Raw genomic sequence first — 22602 nt, 5'->3', positions numbered from 1 at the left:
GTGTGCTTAACAATAAATTTATGTAGCGATAGCTGTTTTATGTTTCTTAAAGGCTTAATTCACTTTATTTTTATCATATAAAAACCCTTATTTGGTGGTCAGAGCTGGAGTCTCTGAACAGAGACTGCCATGGGTTTTTACAAGGTGGTCAGTGAATTCCTGTTAAGGAGACTTGGTGAACACAGTCTCTTTCCAGAGGTTGGGGGTCAGGTAGCTGTAGGTCTTAGAGATGGCATCAAAGGTGGCCTTGACAAAGTTGCTGAGGGTGGCAGCGCAGCCCCTGGCTAATGTGTAGCAGTCATAAATACTGGTCATCATCAGTAGCTTCTTGGGCACAAGAGAGAGATTATGCCAGTGTCTTTGGGGGCAGGGAAGACATGTACCAACACAGAGCCACACTGGCCTGTCACTCTGCAAGGAACAGTGTGGGGCTTGCCAATTTGTTCCCCCAATAGTATCTCCACACAGGGACAACAGAAGGCTTGGCCAAGATGATGGCCTCTCAAATGGCAGTGGCTACCTCTTTGAAGCATGATGTGGGAGTGTCATATATCAATCTGTTGATTTCATTGGTTAAGCAATAAAGAAACTGCTAGGCCCATTTGATAGGCCCACCCTTAGGTGGGTGGAGTAAACAGAACAGAACACTGGGAGGAAGAGGAAGTGAGCTCAGACTCCACAGCTCTCCTCTCAGGAGCAGACACCTCAGAGAGACGCCATGCTCCTGCTCTCCCCGGCAGACGCAAGCGATGAAGCGAGCCACCAGGTTAGACATGCTGAATCTTTTCTGGTAAGACCGGTGCTACACAGTTTTTTAGAGATGGGTTGATCGGGATGTGAGAATTAGCCTGTAAGGGCTAGAGCTAAAGGGCCAAGCAGTGTTTAAATGAATACAGTTTGTGTGTTGTTATTTCGGGCATAAGCTAGCCAAGCAGGCAGCCGGGGGGCTGGGAACGCAGCCCACGCAGCCCATATTACTACAGAAGCACTTAACACCAAGACCAACATGACCACTGTAGTCCTCAATAGCGACAAAAGCCTTGAACCTAGTCCAAGAGCCAGCCCAAGTTGGCTTCTGCACTGGCATGATCTTTAGAACCTCATCCTTTAGGGACATGCTCAGGGGCGGGGATTCAATAATCTCAGATTCCTTAATGGGCAGGGAGAACAGGTAGATCTCCTCCAGGGAGTTGATCTTCATGTCCTTAACCAAGTGGCCCAGCTTGGTGACCAGGATCCACTCTTTGTCTTCAGCTTTACCTCCATGAGCCCCATGGCCACAGCCCTAAGACTACTGCCAAATACTCCATGGAACACCAGAAGATCCTTCTTCCCCAACTCCCCTGTTCTCTGGGCCCTTCCACTGCACCGGTGTCTGCTGTTTGGTGCAGGGAAGGAGGGAGGAGGAAGAAGAAGAAAGAAGAAAGAGGAGGAAAAGGAGAAGCAGCAGCAGCAGATCAGCAATGTAAAAACAGCTTTTATTTGTAGTCTATATTGCAGTGTGAAAAAGGACTTTAAAAGAAGTTTCCTGGAAAACTACCAGATCACACTAGTATTTAACTCCCATTAAGATATAATAATGAATGTGACGATGAAAATATAACCTTATGCCATATTTGGCTTTTCCAGTGACTGAATCACCCAGCTGTCGTTAGTGCAATTACGTTAATATATGCTAGAAATTTGGCTTCTAAATATGAGCAAATGAATATAGTGTTACATGATAGTATAACACAACATTATACACCTAGTTCTGATATTTTTCTAGTAGATGTATGCTCATAAAATTCACACAAGATATTTTATTTTTAAATTTTAAGTAAAATAGTAACTGAAGAATAGCAATTTGCATTGCAGGGATACCTGACACACACCCACAACCCTACCCCGCTTCCACCCCAGATGAAGTAGCAACAAAATCTTCTCATAGTGGAAGCCATTAGAGTCACTGAAGGCAAAGAGTGCTTTTATACTTGTCCCATGTTTTCCCTGAGTAAAAGTCAATGGTAATAGATGACAATAGTGGTTTGATTTTAAGGCAGGCTAAGTGGTGACTCCCCATTAAGCATGATAAAGACTTTACAGGGAGTAGAGGATCAACTGATGACTGTAAACTAACTTCCACTACAGCTCAATTATAGACATATTTCTCAAACACACTAAAATACATTCTATCTTTTTCACTAAATTATTTGTTTATACTAGTATGACAAGGTAAAAAAAAAGACAAAGACACTGGCATGGACAGAGAAACGATCAAAAACGAGGAAGGCTGATCAACAGGGAAAGTGCTTACAACGAAGCCCCTGACAACACACAAGGTGGAAGGAGAGAACCAACTCCTAAAGGTTGTCTTCTGAACACCCCCACGGTAGGTACATGGATACCCCCACAACCCACACACACCTCCTACACAATAAGTAAATGTAATCAAAAATTTTAATTGTGGGAGGATAATATTAAGAATATAGGGATGAACTAAGTCTGGTAGCACAGACCTTAATCACAGCTATTAAGGAGGCGGAAGCAGGAGGATCGCATTTCTTTTAAATATAATAGTTAACAAACCATAAGGCCTAATTTCAGAGACTAAGTACAGATGTCCCTATTAATATGTGATATTAGATAAATTCATAAATGTTACAAGTAAATGAAAGTAAGTGCCTAAGAGAAAGTTTTGGCAACTGGCATTATAGTTGATGAAGAAATTTTTAAAATAACAATAATTACAAAACCAGGTTGGAACTGGAAAGCTCCTTAAAGAAGCAAGCACTACGCAGCAGGTGTTTTAATGCACATGAAGAAAAGAGTTCTTTACTTTCATTTAAACTGCTGAGAAGGTCTTCATTATGAAGCAAAACCCCATCTACTCCCCTCTAACCTTCATTCTTGTCCCTACTTACCTCCTCTGGGAATGCAAGGTATATTTAATCCTCTGAGTACCACTCAAGTTTGTATGTTTCACAAAATTACAGACTTGAGTCAGGAAGCACCTTAGACATTATCCAAATACCCAAATTAAAACACATTACCACTATCCCACTGAAGTCTTTCTTACTGGATGAACAACATGAAATACCTTGATTACTTTCCAAGTATCTGTTTCAAAACATCTTTCCTTTATGATTGTTCTCCAAATAAATTACTAATGTCCTCTTTAAAATATGGCAAAGAGAAGCCGGGCGGTGGTGGCGCACGCCTTTAATCCCAGCACTCGGGAGGCAGAGGCAGGCGGATCTCTGTGAGTTCGAGGCCAGCCTGGTCTACAAGAGCTAGTTCCAAGACAGGAACCAAAAGCTACGGAGAAACCCTGTCTTGAAAAATCAAAAAAAAAAATATGGCAAAGAGAATTAAAAACCTAAGCTAATGCAAAAAAGAAAATGATAATAAATATGTTCTAGACAATAGACAAATCAATGGAGTTGAAGTAGATGTTAACTTCGGAGATAGTTAAACCATAGACACATTACCTTCAAACAAGAAGTCACACTCAAGTTAGAAACACTTTTTTTGCTTAATATAGACAGATAGATAGATAGATAGATAGATAAGTAGATAGGTAGGTAGGGAGGGAGGGAGGGAGGTAGGGAGGTAGGTGTTTGCCCTCTAAATCTCCTACTCTGTATCTGTGAAGTCTTTAAAGTCCTTAATTGTAGAGCACAGCCTTGTCAAAAACCTATGCATCAAATTCAAATGTTTCAAATATTTTCTTAAATAGAGGCTATTGTTAAAATTATTAAAAATATGATTAGATGAGGATCCTGATTCTGTATATGAACTAGTACTCTAATTCTGAAAGACAGACATTGCAAAACAAAAAACAAAAAAACCCAAAAACCTTCTGTATGGGTGAGGAAAGCATCTTAAGACATGCCACTAAGAATGAATGTGCTGCTATTTCATTTGTGTGTGTAAGTATGTGTGAGTGTGGCATATGCACACTGGTGTACATACCTGTGTGTAGATGTAGATGTCAAAGGAAGGCTCCCGGTGTTGTCTTCTAACACTTTCTGCCTTGTTCCTTTGGAACAGTATTTCTTACCCAACCTGAAGCTTATGTCTCCCTCTGACTAGACTGGCAACCATGGAACCCCAGAGACCTTCATGTCTCCACACCCTTTAGTGTTGGGGGTTACAAGAGCGAGCAAGAGTCATCAGCTTGTTACGTGGGTGCTGAGATCTGAACTCTGATTCTCGTGCTTCACAGTAAGTGCTTTTCAACTACTGAGTCATCTCTCTAGACCCTGCTGCTTCATTTTAACATGCTTATTAACAAACTTTGGATAGGGTCTTTTAATAAATTACAAGTACCTACCTGTGTTATTATTCAAGACATACTTTTTTTTTTTTTTTTTTTTTGGTTTTTCGAGACAGGGTTTCTCTGTGGCTTTGGAGCCTGTCCTGGAACTAGCTCTGTAGACCAGGCTGGTCTCGAACTCACAGAGATCCGCCTACCTCTGCCTCCTGAGTGCTGGGATTAAAGGCGTGCGCCACCATCGCCCGGCAAGACATACTTTTTAATTTGCTTACAAAAACAACAGAATTGTCACATGCTATGTGTATCTTTAGAGGTACCTTTCTTTGTCTATAAATGAGAACTAAATAAAATGACATATATAAAACACTTAAGCCAGTGTCTAGGTCATATGAGAACTCCAATTCTGATATGTACTGCCACATTAGTTCTGCTGTCCCTACCAGTTTATCTACCCTGGCCTGGAAAGAAGAGACGCAGTCAGAACCTGTTCTAATTCTTTGTAAGCTCAAGCTGATTCCTAATGATCGGAACCTTCTTTGTAAATACAAACAATACATGTTTAATAATATAATAATCTGTTCAAGGAAGGACATCAAACTTACCAGTTTGTTAATAATATTATATTCAACCTTTGCTTGTTTTCCAACATTGTACACTTCAGCAGCTAACACACTTTATATGTAGCAGGTATTCCCATCAAAAGTTGTTGAATTCCTTTTTCAAAATTGTTCTGTGTTTCTTGGTTTTGATAAAAATACAAACTAAGTTGCTAGCTTTAGGGGATGCCAAGTGGTGGGTATATGACAAAAGGAATTCTCTATTCAATTTTACAAAAACATACAGTTTCAAAATAGAAGACTAATTCTGGGTGGTAGTGGCTCACACATTTAATTTCAGCACTCAGAGGCAGATTTCTGAGTTTGAAGCTACCTGGATTACACAATGAGTTCCAGAAGAGCCAAGGCAACACAGAGAAACTGTGTCTCAAAACAACAACAACAAAAATTGAACATTAAAAAATGTATGAACATTTTCTACCTCTAACAAATTCTTTTTGTAAAACTCCCCCAAATATTACAGATTTCTATTAGGTATAAATTCCTTCAGAGGCCCCACCACTTTATTATCCATTTTGAACACGACACATAAATTCCAGTAAACAGGACACCTGATATTATTCCTACTGATCTTGAGTCACACAAGATAGTTTTCAGTAAATAAATCATCCCTAAATTTTATTTTTAGAAACAGAGGACTTAAAAAAACTTACTGACAAAGCAAGTATCTTCTCTCTAAACTATTAAAATACTCTAGACTCCAATTAAAACTTTTTTTAAAAGGCATATTTTATTATTTATTATTTACTATGTGGGGATATATGCATGTGTGTCTAAGTGCCCATAAAAGGCCATAAAAGTGTATCAGATTTTCTGGAACTGGAGTTAGTTGTAAGCCACCTGTCATGGGTGTTGGGAACTCAACTCAGGTCCTTTGTAAGCACTCTTAATTGTTAAGCCATCTCTTCATTCCCCATCTGACTCTTACTGCTCAAACCACTTATTCAGCAATCACATTTAAGTCAAGCTTAAAACAATCTTTGATGAATGATACAAAATTACTACTATATTACTAGCATGAAAATCTTATAGAAATACTACTTTAAAATGTTTATACCAAGGGCTGATTAGCTTTTTAATTAGGCAAATAAGAGTTTAGGAAAACAATGGCTTTTATTTGCAATTTTTCTACCTCAAACTCTCACTATTAACTAAGAATATCATGAAAATTCTGCTAAAACTTAACTACAAGCAAAGAAATACTAAAATGAGTTTTCTCCCTAAATGTTCTTCTGAATACCTTTTGTACTTTAAATAATTTCTTTTAGATATCAACTGTCTAACTTTTTTAAATTGGCTTTCCTTCTAAGAATAGTACTACAGAATCGGTACTATAAACAGAAGTGATACTGTCAAAGAATTGATCTAATAATAAAAAGAGCTAAGGCCACTTGTCTTATAGAAAATTACTGCCAAATGCTGCCAGACCCTGCTTTTCTTCCTTCTGGGCCACTAGCCAAATACTAATCATTTTTAGACCCTTTCTAATTTTTAGTACACAATATGATATACCATACCACATCTAAACCAGTCAGTATTTTAGATGAATGTTCTCTAAAATTCATCTCATATTCTGGCATATATATATATATATATATATATATATATATATATACACACACACACACACACACATATGCATGGACACACACGTTACGTACATACACACTTATATGCACACACTAACACACGTACACACATACATTACATACATAGTGTTCCATATCTACTCGTTTACACTGAAGATTCAGCCAACCCAGGGTTGGAAGTACTGGGGGGAACCATAAACGGAATGAACATGTACAGACTTTTTTTCTAATCATTATTTCCCAAACAATAGAATCTAATACCTTTTTGTATAGCTTTTATGTTATATTAGGTGCTAATAAGTAACCTAGAGAAGACAACTTGGGCACTATACAACTTTGTATACAAGCCATTATTCATAGATAGTGGTATCTGTGGGGCATCCATAATTAATCCTTGAGCATCCTGGGGAATGGATGCATACACATGAACATCTACTATCTGTAGTACACACAAAAACGAGATAATAGTGACTGCAGCTGAGACTCAGGCCTTTGAAATTTTATGATTTTGTGATAACCATTCAATAATTTTCTCTATTTTAGGGGAAAATGAGCCAGGAGTGATGGTACACACTTTTATCTGGGTAGAGTCAGACAGATCTGAGTTGGAGGCCAGCCTGGGTCACACAATGAGCTTTCTAGTTTGAAATATCCCCTAAGACAATGCTTGAGGAATTCTTTTTAAAATCTTTCTTGTAACTATTTTAACATTTAATTGTTCTTTTAAAAGTCAATTTATGGCTGGGCAGTGGTGGCACATGCCTTTAATTCCAGCACTCAGGAGGCAGAGGCAGGTGGATCTCTGTGAGTTCATAGCCAGCCTAGTCTAACAGAGCAAGTTCCAAGACAGTTAGGGCTACACAGAGAAACCCCGTCCGAAAAAAGAAGAAAGAAAGAAAGAAAGAAAGAAAGAAAGAAAGAGACAGAAAGAAAATTTATGATGTTCAATTTCATTATAATCAAAGAAATACAAAGTAAGCCGGGCGATGGTGGCGCAAGCCTTTAATCCCAGCACTCGGGAGGCAGAGGCAGGTGGATCTCTGTGAGTTCGAGACCAGCCTGGTCTACAGAGCTAGTTCCAGGACAGGTTCCAAAGCCACAGAGAAACCCTGTTTCGAAAAACAAAAACAAAAAACAAAACAAAACAAAACAAAAAAGAAATACAAAGTAAAATCTTCTGTTTATCAAATTAAAAGTTTTTAAAAACTAATATTCAATTCAGGCAGCATAGAAATCGGCATCCTTCCAGAACACTCCAATAGGAATATGCTCATGCCTCTTTTTCCTATCCTATATATCAGGGTGGAGGGGCTGAGATGAAGGCAAAAGATACAGGCCCAAATAGACTAGCCTTCTTCTAGGCAGATCACCATCTGAACTCTGGATGAGATCATGCAGAGAAGCGACCTACTACAAATACCTCATTGCTAATCTGGAGACCTATATAAAGCCTTTACAGCTCAGAACCTTGTATGTATACTCTATGGGTGCTTGTGTGACAAGTATATTGAAAGTATCTCCTGGTTATAGCCAAGGAATGAATCTACATGCCCATTAAAACACATGTAAAAACTGTTTTCAGTAACTGTTTTTTCTAACAGCTAAGGACTGCCAACAGTCCAAATATCCAACAACAAAATAAGTACATATGTACACAAAGGTACAATATACAGCAATGAACAAAAATAAACTGTTGCTAATTTTAAAAATTGAATGAAGGCCGGGTGGTGGTGGCACAAGCCTTTCATCTCAGCACTCAGGAGGCAGAGATAGGCGGATCTCAGGAGTTAGAGGCCAGCCTGGTCTACAAGAGCTAGTTCTAGGACAGGCTCCAAAGCTACAGAGAAACCCTGTCTCAAAAAAAAATAAAATAAAATAAAGGAATAAAGCCAGGCAGTGGAGGCAAACACCTTTATTTCCAGCACTTGGGAAGCAGAGGCATATGGATCTCCATAAGTTTGAGCTCAGCCTGGTCTACAGAGTGAGTTCTAGGACAGCCAGAGCTACATGCAGAAACCCTATTTCAAAAAAAAAAAAAAAAGGAATTTTACAGACACTAGACTAAATAAAGAAAACCATTAAAAAAAAACCTTTTTTTTTTTTGTGGTTCAAGAGAAAATTCAATCTAGACTGATGGTGATGAGAAAGGTAAATTACCTTTGGAAAGTACTAAGAAAGAGAATGAAGACGTTTATGATGTCATAAATGTTCAGTATCTTTACTTGATTAGACGTTATATATATAAAAATTCATTAAGCTAGCCATTAGAAAGCATTCCTGCACTAAGAACTAGAACAGTAGTTCTCAACCTGTGGTTGAGGTCACATATCAGATTTTTACATTATGATTCATAACAGTAGCAAAATTATACTTATTATTATTTGCTTGTTTGTTTGTTTGTTTGTTTTTTGAGACAGGGTTTCACTGCAGCTTTGGAGCCTGTCCTGGAACTAGCTCTTATAGACCAGGCTGGCCTCGAACTCACTGAGATCCGCCTATCTCTGCCTCCCGATTGCTGGGATTAAAGGCGTGCACCACTATCGCCAGGCAAAATTACAATTATTTAGTAGCAATGAAATAGTTTTTTGATTGGTGATTGCCACAACATGAAGAACTGTATTAAAGGGTCGCTGCATTAGAAAGATTGAGAACCAATGAACTAGAAGATGACTTCATTCAAAAACACAGCCACATCCCTTCAGGGAAATGATTAGGTTTTATGCCCTTTTTGGAACCCTCTTAGTTGGCATACAGTCACATAAGGCACATAGGAGATTACTGGTAAACCTGATACTAATAACTCAGTAATCTGTGAAGAGACTTTTAAAAAACAGAAAGAAAGAAAGAAAGAAAGAAAGAAAGAAAAGGAAGGGAAAAATAACAAGATTAGGGAAGTAGATGAGTAAAGTCACCGAGGTGTCCCCACATGACAATGATCCAAGTTCAGGATTTTCTCTGAGCCCTGTCCTTAAGACTCTAAGATCCTCAGCATCACTTTTCTTGGAGGGAAAATCAGGAATCATAGTATTCCTTTTAAACACCAGGGTTTTTGTTTTTCGAGACCAAGTTTCTCTCACTATTTAGCCCAGGATGATTTCAAACTCAAAATCTTGCCCCAGACTCCTCAGTACTGGGCTAATGGGTGTGTAGCATCATCATTCCTGGTTCAAATAATTGTTTCACACCAGTGTTCACAACTAGTTCAGCAGAAAATATCTTACAAATAGGCTGGGTATGTGACTCTAAGGAAACTATTCAACCACTACTGTATATAGAATGTCTTTATGGATATACGGCTCTATTGAAGAGACCCGCATTATGATGAAGCAGTGTAAGGATGGAATACAGGGGTCAAGCCTAGGGCCAACGATTAGAGAGCTGCTCATTCTACCCAGAATTAAATAAGAACATAACATCACTGCACAGGTATTGTCACAGAGCAAGGGATCAGATACAAAAAACAAGAGTGCTAAAAAAAAAACAAAACAAAACAAAAAAAAAACAGTAAGATTGTTGTGAAATGCAAAGTTAAACAATTGTTAATACGAAATGGGAAGAGGAAGGGCCAGAGAAGAGAAAAAGATCAAAAATGCATAGTGTGAAGTTCAAGAAATAAAAAACAAAAGTCAGTTTTTACAGCAATACGAGAAGGCATGCTAAGCAGAAGAAAGAATCTAACTGAAGAATCTAATGGTTCATTCAGTAAACAGCTCTCATTAGTACAACTGGAGCTTGAGGTTTATGGTGGAGAAAATGCAGATGAGCCGAAGGGATGATGAAAGGCCTTGTAATGACAGAACTAAATCCTGGAGCTAAAGAACAATGGGTGTTAAGTAAGGAGCAATGGGATCCGCATTATGTTGGAAGCAGTATAAGGGATAGAATACAGGGGTCAAGCCTAGGGCCAGAATTAAATAAGACCATAACATTATTGCACAGTATTCTACCACAGAGTAAAGAATCAGATACAAAAAAACCAAAATGCTAAAAACAATGAGTGCTGTAATATGCAAAGCTAGATGACCCAAAGAAAAGTATTTACCTTCATGAATGTATATTCTAGAATTAAATACTATCTATCTCTATAAGGAAGCTTCTGAAATCAGATGTGTAATATATATATGTAAATTATCTCTCTCTGCTTTTTGTACATGTTACATTACAGGATCTGTAACACAAAAATGGATGCAGTACAATCCCTGGAACTGAGGTTTGTACAGATTATTGACAGGGTTTCTCTTGCATCCATTATTTACATGTACGCTTACACACAGAAACCGAGACCCTGTGACACTAAGAATTATCAAAGGTCACACTATTAGCAGTACAGTGAAGACAAGAATGCATGCCATACATTTCTAGAGATTGCTTTAGTGTATGTTATGATTCTAGAATTTTGAATGATAATTCAAAACCCACTTTGGTACTCTCATTTTCAGTACTGTAATAATGAAACTATAAAACCATTTTTATGGCTTATATGCTTCACAAGAAAAACATATCTATTAAATATGACTATATTTGGCCAAAGAATATTGTCTTTAAGTCAACACAAGAGCACTCTCCCACCACATACCCACCACACACACACCTTTATATATAACCAAATAACCAGTATTTTGAAGTGTTTTTAACATTTAGCTGTACGTCTTTTTTATTTTGTTGCGCTCCCCCCATAACTTTTAGGTAACTATCTTTTTTTCATTAGTACAAACAGAAAGACGTGGCAACATTGACAAAAGCCTGAAAAAACTGTATAATCCACAAATTTGCAGTGTTCAAACTGTTTGCATTTTTGGACTTATCTAATTTTCATGTAAGCTGCTCACTGAAATGGATTCAAGGAATGTTCAAGTATGAAATCAGATGGCTCTCCACCACGCATCCACCTCCTAAAGACAGCTCCAAACATAAAAAGTTCCATTTGTGTTGCTACAGATTTTCTTCATGCTTACATCATAAACACATTTTCAAAGAGACAACATTTTCTTAACACCCAAACTCTACTAATCATAATTTAATTTTTGAAAAAATAATTCTGAAGGCAGAGAGCTGACCTGGTTATCACACCAAATGTCAATATTACTTGCAAGTTACTTAAGGAAAACAATCTGATTCTCAAGAACAGTGGTTTTTCCTCACAACATCAGAATTTAATGATTTTCTTTATTTGTTGCTTCCTTCTCCATGTAGGATGCATTACAGCAATCGCTGCACCTCCAATCAGCATCATGCCATCTAGCAGATGAGCCAGTCTTTGCAGATGGGTCCATCTATGAAGTCTGAAAGCTTTTCAAAAAAAGAATTTAATGCTTCAGGATTTTGCCTACTTTGTCATTTGTCTTTCTCTCAAAAAACAGTTTGAAGATGTTGATCTACTTGAATTTTTTAGGCTTTGGTTTCAACCAAATACTTTCTCAATTTTCAGTTTTGATGGACATAAAAGCCGATCCAGTACATTGGTGTGAGAAAATGAAAACCAACCTATCCCATCCCTAAGACCTACTATCATTCAATACATTCTCTTGGTTGCTTTGTCTTATGACTGCAAAATGCAAACCTTCAGTACCTTCTTCCTAACCTTTCTGACTTAAAAGCAAAAGAAATGCCTTTAAATGCCTTTTTAAAAAACTGACAAAATGGCAAAGCAAACTTCTTTGCTTCAATCGCTCTGCTTACATCGTATTTCCTGCGCATGGTAATGTACCTGCTCCACAGTAATGTTTCCTCAGACTAAGATGACATTAGACTGTCTAACCAGGACAACTGTCAGGCAAATGCACAGACACTCTGACACATTATTTTTAAATCACTCACGGGCAGATACATAGAAGTCATTTTAAATTCCACCTAAATCTGGCAGAGTCATCAAGGACTCTGTAAGATCTAAATTCCAGAAAAACTGATGTACCAGGATCCTCTAAAAGGGCTCGATAGGCCATTCTTAACAGGTTGCCAATGCTGCTTTTACGGAAATCCGGCTTTGAGACCCCTCTTCCAACAAATGCTGTATAGAAAGGACACTTATTGGCACTATCTGACTGCCTAAGACTCAGGCAAATTCAGGACACATTAAACCATGCAGGACCATGAAACAGAAAAGTCCAAATCGCACAGCCGTCCCTACTCCAGGAACTAAATCCTCCCTCAACCTTCGGGTACTCGCGTCCAAAAAACAAACAACAACAACAAAAACCTATCCAGACAGCAAGCCCAAGTCGGGTATAGCTTCTCCCACTCCGGCGCGTCCCCAAAGGGATCCCGGGGCAAAGAAAACAGCAGAACAAACCCACTGTGTCTCCAACTAGGCAACTGCCCCGATCAATCTTCCAACTAAGCACTGAGTCAAATCTCATCTAAAGGAAAGAGACCAGATCGAAACCGTTAGATACCGAAAACCACAAGTAGTGCCATGGAGTGGCTCCTGAACCCAGGTCTGGCACCCCTGGAGACTCAGAGCCTGCTGAGCCGCGCCCACACGGCGAGATCACTCTCTCCGTCGCCCCGAAAAGGACTGGGGACCGTCACGCACAGTTACCGCCCCCCTCTGGGCGAAGCAGAAACCCCAATACAGACGCCGGTCTCCCCTGGCTCGCTCCCGCCCCCACCCACACCCACCCAGTCGGTTCCTGCCCGGGAGGGACAGAGGCAGCGCCCTATCACCCCAAGGCGACCTTAAACAAACACTGGTCTCCGGAACCCGAACACCCTCCTGCTTCACTTCAGGAATGTCAAGCAGACCCCTCCCCGCTCGTAGCTTCCCGTGCCTCAGGACCTGGCTAAACTGTATTCTGCGCCCTCCAAGTGCCCGGGATCTTCAGAATGGTCCCCTCGTCCCGGAACAGCGCGATGCCAGCACACGGGCTCTCAAGACACGGGCAGCGCTCCCGCGACCCTAGAGACCCTGGACCGTCCGGGCGGCCACCCACCCCCACCCCAAAGCCGAAGGAGCTCCGGGACCCCCGGTCCCCGCCGCGTCACCGAGATCCCCGCACTCGGAGCGCCGCGCATCCCCGGGAGCCGCCCCCGTCGCGAGCCCGCCTGCCACGGCCGCCCCGGGTCGCCTCCTAGGCGCGACCTGCCGAGCACCCTCACCTGAGGCGCATCGGCGGACAAGCGGGACCCCAGAGCCCTGAGGAAAACTGAAGTGGGCGGCGGAAACACGGCGGCCCAGGCCTGCGTTGCCGCAGCTCCAGGCTCTCGGCGAAGAAGCGCTCGTGTGAGAGAGCCCGCCCGCTCCGCGCGCTACCGGGCAGCCGAGCCGCCGCCGTGCCCGCGGTTCTTCACGCGAGATCCCAGCCACGGTGAGGGGCGAGGCCACGGAGGGGCGGAGACTCCTCGAGCGACAGCCCCGGAAGCCAGTTAGCAGCGATACAGGAGGCGGGGCCACCACGGGGCGGGGCCATATTGAAGGGCGGGCCCATGTTGAGAGGCGGAGACTCCTTGAGTGACAGTTCCAGGAACCTGTCAGCGATGGCAGCGCGGGAGGCGTGACTCAAAGCTTACTGTGACCAATTGCAAAAGGGAAAAGGTGGTTCTCCCCGCCTCTCATCAATAACAAGCGGGCAAAAAGGTGTTGCTGACCTGAAGAAGAGACCTGGGCGGTTGTTTGCAAGGTAGTTTAGGTGACGCGGTTTGGGTTAAGTTTAGACCTGCTCGGCCGCCGTAGAGCGTCCTGCTTTAGCGGAAAAGCTGAATTTGATGCTGGTAAACTGAGGCGCTGTTACCTTTGTTTACACTGCTATCTGAAGTAAACAGGGAAGTCCCATCTATCAGCCTGAAGACTTACAGCCTCAGTTTACCCTCGTCTGTCTTCCCCCTTTAATGTAGATTCCCCTATTTCGGCCTCTCACTTTTTTACCTCAAATTAGGCTACATTATCATGGATGCTTCAAGCTCCAACCCAGTACATCTCGTCTAACAAAGGACCCTTCCCATTCATTTGTTAAACTTAAAGTCTTCTACAAGAGTAGAAACGAAATCTCACTGGTGTGCTAACCTAACAAGTCCCCAAATTACACGACAACATGTTTCTCTGCGGACCTAGGGCCCAGCAGTGTTTGGCACAGGCGGGGCATTGAATAAATGTGAAAGGAATGGACGGAAATTGCTACTATCAGGACTGGCCTCAGAAATTGGGCTTCCCTAGCCTTTCCTTTACGGTGGCAGCCATTTCTCCCACACTTAAGCCCTTCTCTCATTATTTTGCCTACCCTGTAGCCCTCGTCTTCCCCTAGCCTCCCTTGTCCTCAGTAAAAAAGTACCCTAACTCTTTCTCAAGGTTAACCCCGCCGTGGTGCACTGGATCTCAACCAGGCCTAGACTGTTCGATCCGCTTCCCCCATTACCAGTGTCTGACTCCTTCCTTCCCCAGACAAACGCAGTAGCTCCTATTCTTCGAACAGAACAAGACTGCCCCACCTGTCCTACCCACTCCAGCTGCCTTATCCTTCCAAGAATCCTGCTCCTTGAGAACGTTGAAGTGGATTTGTGATCTCCACTCTCTCACTGCTTATTTCCCCCACTCCAGTGCTGCTTTTGCCCACACAATCTGCTGCTCTCTCCGCTCCAAAAGACCTCTTTCCTATAATAGACAAATGATCCATTTGATGGGACATTTTCCCCAATGGCCTCTCTGAAGCACAGTGACAATGCTAAGGGTGGCTTCCTTTAGTACCTGCCTGTGCTCTTTTAATTTTATAGCTACCTTTTTTTAAAAAGTCTTCTCTCCCAGTTTGAAAATGGTTGACTATTGATGGCCCCTTATCTTATCCCACACCTTGTGCATCATAAAAAAAATGTCCACACACCACTGCACACTCTGAGAACCACAAATTGGTTCGGACAAAAGCTGTGAGAAAAAATCCAGAGGGGAGAGAGGCGGCTGTGGAGCTCGAGCTGGGTGGTGAAATAGTAGGTTGGCCTTTATAAATGAGAGGCAGAAATGGAAGCCTTTCAGAGAAAAATAATATGAACCAGAATAAAGATAAAAGCCCTTGAGCTGAGCCTGGCTGCAGGTTGGACAGTTCGGTACATAGATTCATAGGCGGGAGAGAGGGGGAAGATCAGAAAGAAGCCAGACGGTGAAAGGCTACCAAGCCATGGTAATTGGAGCTGATTTGGAGTTAAATGGAAAACTTGAACCGATCCCAATATGTATAGGAGCTCTGAGGAAGCTAGGCATGGAAGCACTCCTACCCAATGTCTACATATATAAAACACATAAAACAAGCTAACATACTGTGAAATTTTAAAGCGCATACCCTTTTGCCTTAACAAATATACTTAGTAAATATCTTGGATGGCCAGATTGGGATTCAAAATCCTGTTAACAGGGTGAGTGCCTCAGAGCTCCCGGCTGGAACCAGGCAGACTAAAGAGAGAGAATGCAGAGAAGCCTTCCTCCCAGTGCTTCCTAGCCCACTGTGATAATTAACATTATCAACCTAATAGGCCCCACAAGCATTGGCAAGGCATATGGGCACGTCTGTGAGGATTGATCGAAACTGGATCAACTGAGATGGGGAGGCCCAACCTAAATGCAGGCGGCACCACTACATGGGGAGGATTCCCAGACGACGTGAAGGAAAAAAGGCAGCTGAGCGCAAGCATTCATCTCTCTTTGCTTCCAAACTGATTGCAATGTGGCCCAGTAACTCAAGCTCCCGCCTCCATCACTCCCGGGCATAACGGACTGTAGCCTGTGTGAGTCAGCATAAAGTCTTCCTTTCTCAGGGATCTTGCTTCAACAGTACGTCAAGGAACCAATACACCAATCCAGGCCCACACTACGACGTAACTACCGCTCTGTGGCCTCTTGGGCTCCCATCGCCAAGCTTCGTTCCCACTTTACCCACTCTAAAGCAGTCATTTGACAAGCACTTCGAGAGTTTAGGGAGGGAGCCAGCAAGATGACTCAGGCACGTGGAAAGACCTTCCAGAACCCAGGATAGAAGGAGAACACTGATTCCTGAGAGCTGTGCTCTGACCTCCACAGTACATGTGTGTGCACACACTCACAAATCATCTTTAAAGCCAAGAAAAGAGCCTAAGGATGCACACCTCAGGATCTAGGGGGAAGCCCACATGGACCTTGGAAGTGGGCTCAGAGCCATTTGGGTGGGGAATTCTGCCTTCTGGGTACTTGGAGGAAAGTCTGTCACAGTGCAGCTAACTAAATAGCTCTATGAGCACACAGCTCTCTGCTTAACAGATCCCTGTTCATTATGTAGAGGGCTGGTGCGCAGTCGTTTAAAGAGAGGATGTGCAAACCCAATGAGTCTCTTAGGAGTGACGGGTCCTGCCAGTTTAGATCTTGAAGAATAGATGCGTATTTCTATGCTTCTTCGAACTTGGCCCTTGCACTGTTGTCTTAGAGGCAGGAATGTACTAAAGCGAAAACTGCACCCTTGACTTCACATCCATATGGGCCCTCTTCTCTCCAAGGCTCAGTTCCATGGATTGTGTCACTCCAACGCTCCTCTTAATCATTGGTGTATCAGAAATCTGCTGAAAAATTGAACAGAGATGAAGTGCTCTCAGCCGGCGGGACATCCAACCTCAGAGCACTTACTTTGTGCTTGATGTCTAAATAAAAAAATGCGTTGGAAATCAGAAGCCCCTGAAGAGGCTGTGTGCAAAGGGCACACACCGGGGGTGTGTGCTGAAAAGGCAATAAGCCATTGTAGACTGGGCACCTCTCTCACCATCTGTCTTTGTTGTGTTATGCATCAGTCTGTGACCTGACAGTCATCTCTGTTCCCACAACCTCTCCATCTGCTACCAAGAGCTTCCTTCCTTGTGTTTTGCTCTTAGAGCCGCAGAGGGACCAGAGCCACCTTGGTCTCTACTTTAGGGATCAAAGCAGAGAATTCCATGGAAGGGTTCGGCTGCTTGGCGGTGATGCTGAGGTGATTTTTAGCAGGTGGCTTTGGCACTGGCTTGATCTTGGCACTGGGGTCTGCTCCGTAGCCTTATCGTCATCATCTGTGACTGGTTTTTGCCAACTAGCAATAGAAGAGAACCAGCCTGTTTCTTCCTGAATTTTTACCATCTGCAGCCTGCATTCTGGCCTATTAGTCTGAACGACTACAACTGAACAGTTCTAGCCCTGATGGTAGGGATGTCTTACTGGTGTCCTGCCCTGAGCAAACCCTGGCAATAGATACATGCTGGCCAACCTCATCTTCATAAGGGCTACACAAGACAGTAGTCCTCAAAAAGCTGGAAGAAGAGATGAGTCACCTGTAAAAAGCACTTGCTGTTCTTTCAGAGAACCTGAGTTCCATTCCCAGCACCCACAGGGAGGCTTGCAACCTCCTGCAGCTCCAGTTCCATGGGATCCAATGCCATTTTCTGGCTTCCATGGGCACTGCATTCATGTGCAAGCAAAACACTCGTGAACATAAAAATAAAATCAAACAAACTTTTTTTAAGTTGGAAAAAGAAACTCAGTTATATCCAACTTCTGCTCTTTTAGAGTTTTCGAGAACAGTTATTTGGTTAGGTTGGAGAGCTGAAATCCTATATGAATTGCCCCAGTATCCGCCTCCCCATTTACTGACCCCTAACTACATCTTTGACTACGTTTTGTTGCTCTTTGTGTGGTCATTGTTGAAGATAGGCTCAAAGGGGGAAATATCAACAGTCTGGTGATGACTTTTAAAGGTTCACGATTGACTTCATGCAGCTCCTCTCCAGAAATGGAGTTTGCCACCTTTCCCCTCTGCATGAGGGACACCTTCTGGCTCACTGCTAGCAAACTATGTCAGAAAGAGAGCCTGGGACTTCTGGAACCGGATTCTCAGAAGCACTGCAGCTTCTCCCTTGATCTCTCTTTCATCACACACTCTGAGGGACCAATTGCATAAGTACCTCCAAACAGGTGTGTACATGGCAATAGACCTGGTCTCCATGAAACACCTGTGTGAGTGAGCCATCTTGGTGATCCCAGCCCCACAAAATGAATCTTTAAGGGCTATATTAATATAGAATATATATGTGTGTATATATTGAGAATTGTTTACAGGTTGTGGTCTGACTAGCCCAACAATAGCCCATCCTGATGGAAAAGTCAAGATTCTGGTAGTTGTTCAGTCCATGGTAGATGTTTCAGCTGGACTTGAGAATCCCTAAAATGGGAATCCCTAAGAAATGTGTTCTAACAATACCAGAAAAGGAATGCCTCAACATCAGGATAGATGAACTTGCCATCAAGAGCGAGAGCAAACAGGCAAAAAGCAAAAGCTCCCTTCTTCCATGCCCTTTCATGTGGGGTGCTACCAGAACATGTGGTCCAGATTTAGAGTGGGTCTTCCTATCTCAAATGATCCAATCAAAAGTCAGGTGTGGTGGTGCACACCTTTAATCCCAGTACTCAGGAAGCAGAGCAGACAGATGTCTGTGAGTTTGAGGTCAGCTTGATCTACACAGAATAGCCAGTGATACATAATGAAACCTTACCACAAAACAAAACCATCCAATCAAGAAAATCCTTTACATATGTGTGCATCTGTTTGAGTTTTAGTTGATTACAAACATAGACAACCTCATGAGAGGTGTTGAGCCAGAACCACGAAGGGAAAGTCTCTCCTGGTCCCCACATAGACTATGTGAGATAATGCGGGTCTATGGTCTGAAAACTCTTTATTTAGGATCATTTATTAGGCAGCAAATCTATAGCTACTGCATTTATTATGAGTAGTTCAATCCGTTCCTACCCCTGCACAGAAATCTACCTTCCCACAGCATCAGACACCCACGGAGCAAGGACAATGGAGCAGCAGCCACAACTCACTGCAAAAAATGCAAGGGTTTCTACACCCATAGGAAGTAGAAGAAACCCTTTCCCGATGGAAACAAAGATTTGGTGCTTTAAAGTCCCAGCTCTTAAGAGCATTACAGCAAGAGAGAGCATCGAGCATGGAACCATTTGGAGCAGTTAATAGTAGGTCTTGAGCAGTAGGGGAACCTTTGCCTCTGAGGTCATTTGACAAACCCACCACTTTCAGCCAATCTTGTGGAAAGTATATGTTTCCATAAATACAGAGGGGAAAAAGCATCCTCTTACCCATCTTGATTAGCTCAGAATAAAAACTTGAAAGATCTATCTGTAGGGCTCCTATCAAAAGAAAAGTGACATTTTTAAGGACATGAAGTGTTCATATATGAAAGGGCCTTGTTTGACAGCAAGAAGATTGAGATTACTTCTGAATATGATAGTATGTCTCTGAAGTCTTAACATGATGAATTGAAATTCAGTAAGTAGTTTCTCTACCTAGTTAAAAATGAGGACAAGATGGCTTAGCATATCAAGGCTTGCTACCAAGCCTGATGACCCAAGTTCAATCCCCAGGACCTGCATGGTGGAAGGAGAGAACTGAGTCCCCAAAGTTGTCCTCTGGCCTCCAAACATGTGCTTCAGTATGAACTCCCCCCACTGTAATTAAATATACCTAATTTTAATGAGAAAAATCATTTATAAAAGAAAAACTATTTAGCCAATTTATACACATGCATAATAAACTGCATTTTATACATATACGAGACATAAAGATAGGTCATACATACAGATCATTTACAAACTGACCAGCAGTTAGCTTATAGCTAAGAAAATGCATTTGAATACATACACATCTCCATGGCTCAAATATGTAGTAGATATTCTATTGCTTTTAGCAATGAGAACAAAAGTTAATTATCTGAACCACAAGATCACGGGGGAAAAATAAAGCTTTGTTCTCCACCCTTCCTTCAACCCGCTACTGTCAAATATAAAAACAACAAATAACTAAGAGTAGGGCATCATGAAGAGTGGGAGTGGGGGAGAAAAACAAACAAAACCACAACAAAGTCAACACAGTTGCTGCAGAAGCAGAAGAAAGAAAAGAATAGATGGAGGACTTTCTCGTAGGACACAAAGACTTCCACTCCCAAAGGCCAACCCTACAGACTGCATGAAAGAATGATTTCCAGGCTGATGATCAGGACACTATTACTGGAAGAAACAGAAAGACTATTTCAATCTTTGGCACGGGGAGCCACACGGCTAAGATGAGAATCACACATATAGTACTTATTAAGTAAGTACTTAGTAAATAAGGCTGACCTTGAACTCCTGACCTTCCTGCCTTCACCTCTGGAGTGCTGGGATTATAGGTTTGCATCATCATAGCTGCTGTGATGGGTGCTGGGGTTCAGACCCAGGGCTTTGTGGGTGTTACATAAGCACTCTATGACTGAGCTACATCCCACCCTGTCTTTTGTATTTGTCTTAAACCAACTGAAGATTACTGTCTGAAAAAGTTCTAACATAGGCAGCCAAGGACTATTATAGAGAGAAAATGGGTAGCTCTTGGGGTGAGGGTGGGTGCTTCTTGGTGGAATAAATAATACAGACAAAAGCTTCGAGTTCATAAAAAGGACAAACAAGTCTATGGAGAATAATACATACCAGAGCACAGGTCGGGATCCAGTTGCAGACAGATGTGAAGGTAGTTACGGTCTGATCTTGATTCAAAACCAAGTCCAAGTCACCAGAAACTTTAAAGCCTAGCAGCGACCCGGCCAACCCAATGCGAGAGAATAACCAGTGTGATCTCACGGGCTGATGTGAAGTAGGGAGACCCCAAGAATGAGACAATGAGGGCAGATGCCAAGAACAGATTTCACCCAAGATGTGTGACCTCACCAGGAGGGAACTTCTCAGCAAGACAGTGCAGTCAGTAGATAATAGAAGATAGTAGATAGATAATAATTTCAGTAGATAATAGAAGGGAACTCTCGATGTTCTGACTTGAGTGATTGAATATCTTAGAAGCATAATCCCTGCGACAGGTCATGAACACATCCCACAGATGTTCCCTATGAGGCCAACACTCAGAGAGGAGTTTGATACATCATCATAAATGAAGACTGACATCATTGGGGCATACAGACACAAAACAAATAAGGAAACTCAGCCATAATACATGCCAAGGGAATTACTAGGCTCTACAAGATCGTGCTGGGGCACCTATCCCAACCCCATGAGTCTTTGAGGATCAGAGGAAGCGTCCCAGCAGAAATGACAGCAAGGGTAAGTCTCAGGCAGGAATAGGAGCTAAGTGTAGTGGAGGGGGCTGATGGGCACTTTGGCCCAGGAGAAGGAAGCATGTGCTAAGATTAGATGATGCTTCATCGGAGACGCGAAAGATTCCAGCGTGACTTATCCAGTGATGTAAAAGGTGTCGGAAGATTTAGGTAGGAGGCAGTAGGATGTCAGTTTCTATCTGTTGTCAATCTAAGAGCAATACTAACATGCTTTTGTGAGGTCAGTCCATTCCATTTGCCGTTTTGATCACACACAAAAAGAAGCCAAAGAAGGACCAACCTCATTTATAGTCTAGGTTGGTGGTCAGCAGATGTTGGGGGTGAAGATTATGGAGAAAGTCTTCTGCCTTGAAACTATCTCCTCTGCAAATTGCTGACTGCAGTCATTTGACATAATGAACACAAGGTGGAAAATGCTAAGTCTTCTAAGAAGAGGCATGGTAACTCCCATTTGTACCAAGTTACAAACAACTCAGATGAACTTTCTTGAGAATAGGTTAATGTCTGTGTGACACACACTTTTCTTCAGGAAATATCATGCGCGTGTGTGTGCACACACACACACACACACAGGTAGAGAGAGGGAGAGAGAGAGAGAGAGAGAGAGAGAGAGAGAGAGAGAGAGAGATGTGCTCCTGATAAGAAACCCATCACAGACCAAAGTTAATGATTGCACTGAAATCCAGCTTGGAAAACCAGTAAGTTTTTATTGGGATTACTACCAGGGGTACGGTTGAGCAGAGATGATCCAAAGCAGCTGCATTTTGGGAAAACCCACCTCAACATGAGTGAGGTTTATCAAAGTTCCAACCCTGGAGTTCTCTGCACAGAGAACTTACAGGCTAAATCTCTCTGGAGCCCTGTTGGTCACAATCTCCTCTCCAGCTGCCTTACTCCCTTTGTAAAGCTGGGGAGGGGCCTTTGAGAAGCTTCCAAGTTTTCATTTTCCTAGACTTGCAACCTTGTGTCTACCCTTCTGAGTCTCCAGTGCCTCCCCCTCCCTCCTAGAGGGAAAGGTTCAACTCCCAGGAACCAGTCATCTAACCTG

General features: G+C 42.3%; 1 protein-coding gene and 1 pseudogene across 2 annotated transcripts in view; both read right to left on the bottom strand.

The window, feature by feature from the left end:
- Glce (glucuronic acid epimerase) overlaps positions 1-13806 on the bottom strand; it is a 70511-nt gene extending 56705 nt beyond the window's left edge. For both annotated transcript variants that reach the window (XM_041679730.1, XM_041679728.1), the window contains exon 1: positions 13560-13806. The gene's annotated coding sequence lies outside the window, so the exon portion shown is untranslated. The remainder of the gene's footprint in view (positions 1-13559) is intronic.
- Positions 88-12406, bottom strand: LOC121465979 (annotated as a pseudogene).
- Positions 13807-22602: the final 8796 nt, after the last annotated feature.

Source organism: Microtus oregoni, unplaced genomic scaffold, assembly GCF_018167655.1.
Source record: "Microtus oregoni isolate MIOR12 unplaced genomic scaffold, Mior012 000032F_ref0000030, whole genome shotgun sequence".
NCBI classification, from domain to species: Eukaryota; Metazoa; Chordata; class Mammalia; order Rodentia; family Cricetidae; genus Microtus; species Microtus oregoni.
Note: the sequence above shows the minus strand (reverse complement) of the source record. Positions and strands in the feature narration are given on the sequence as shown.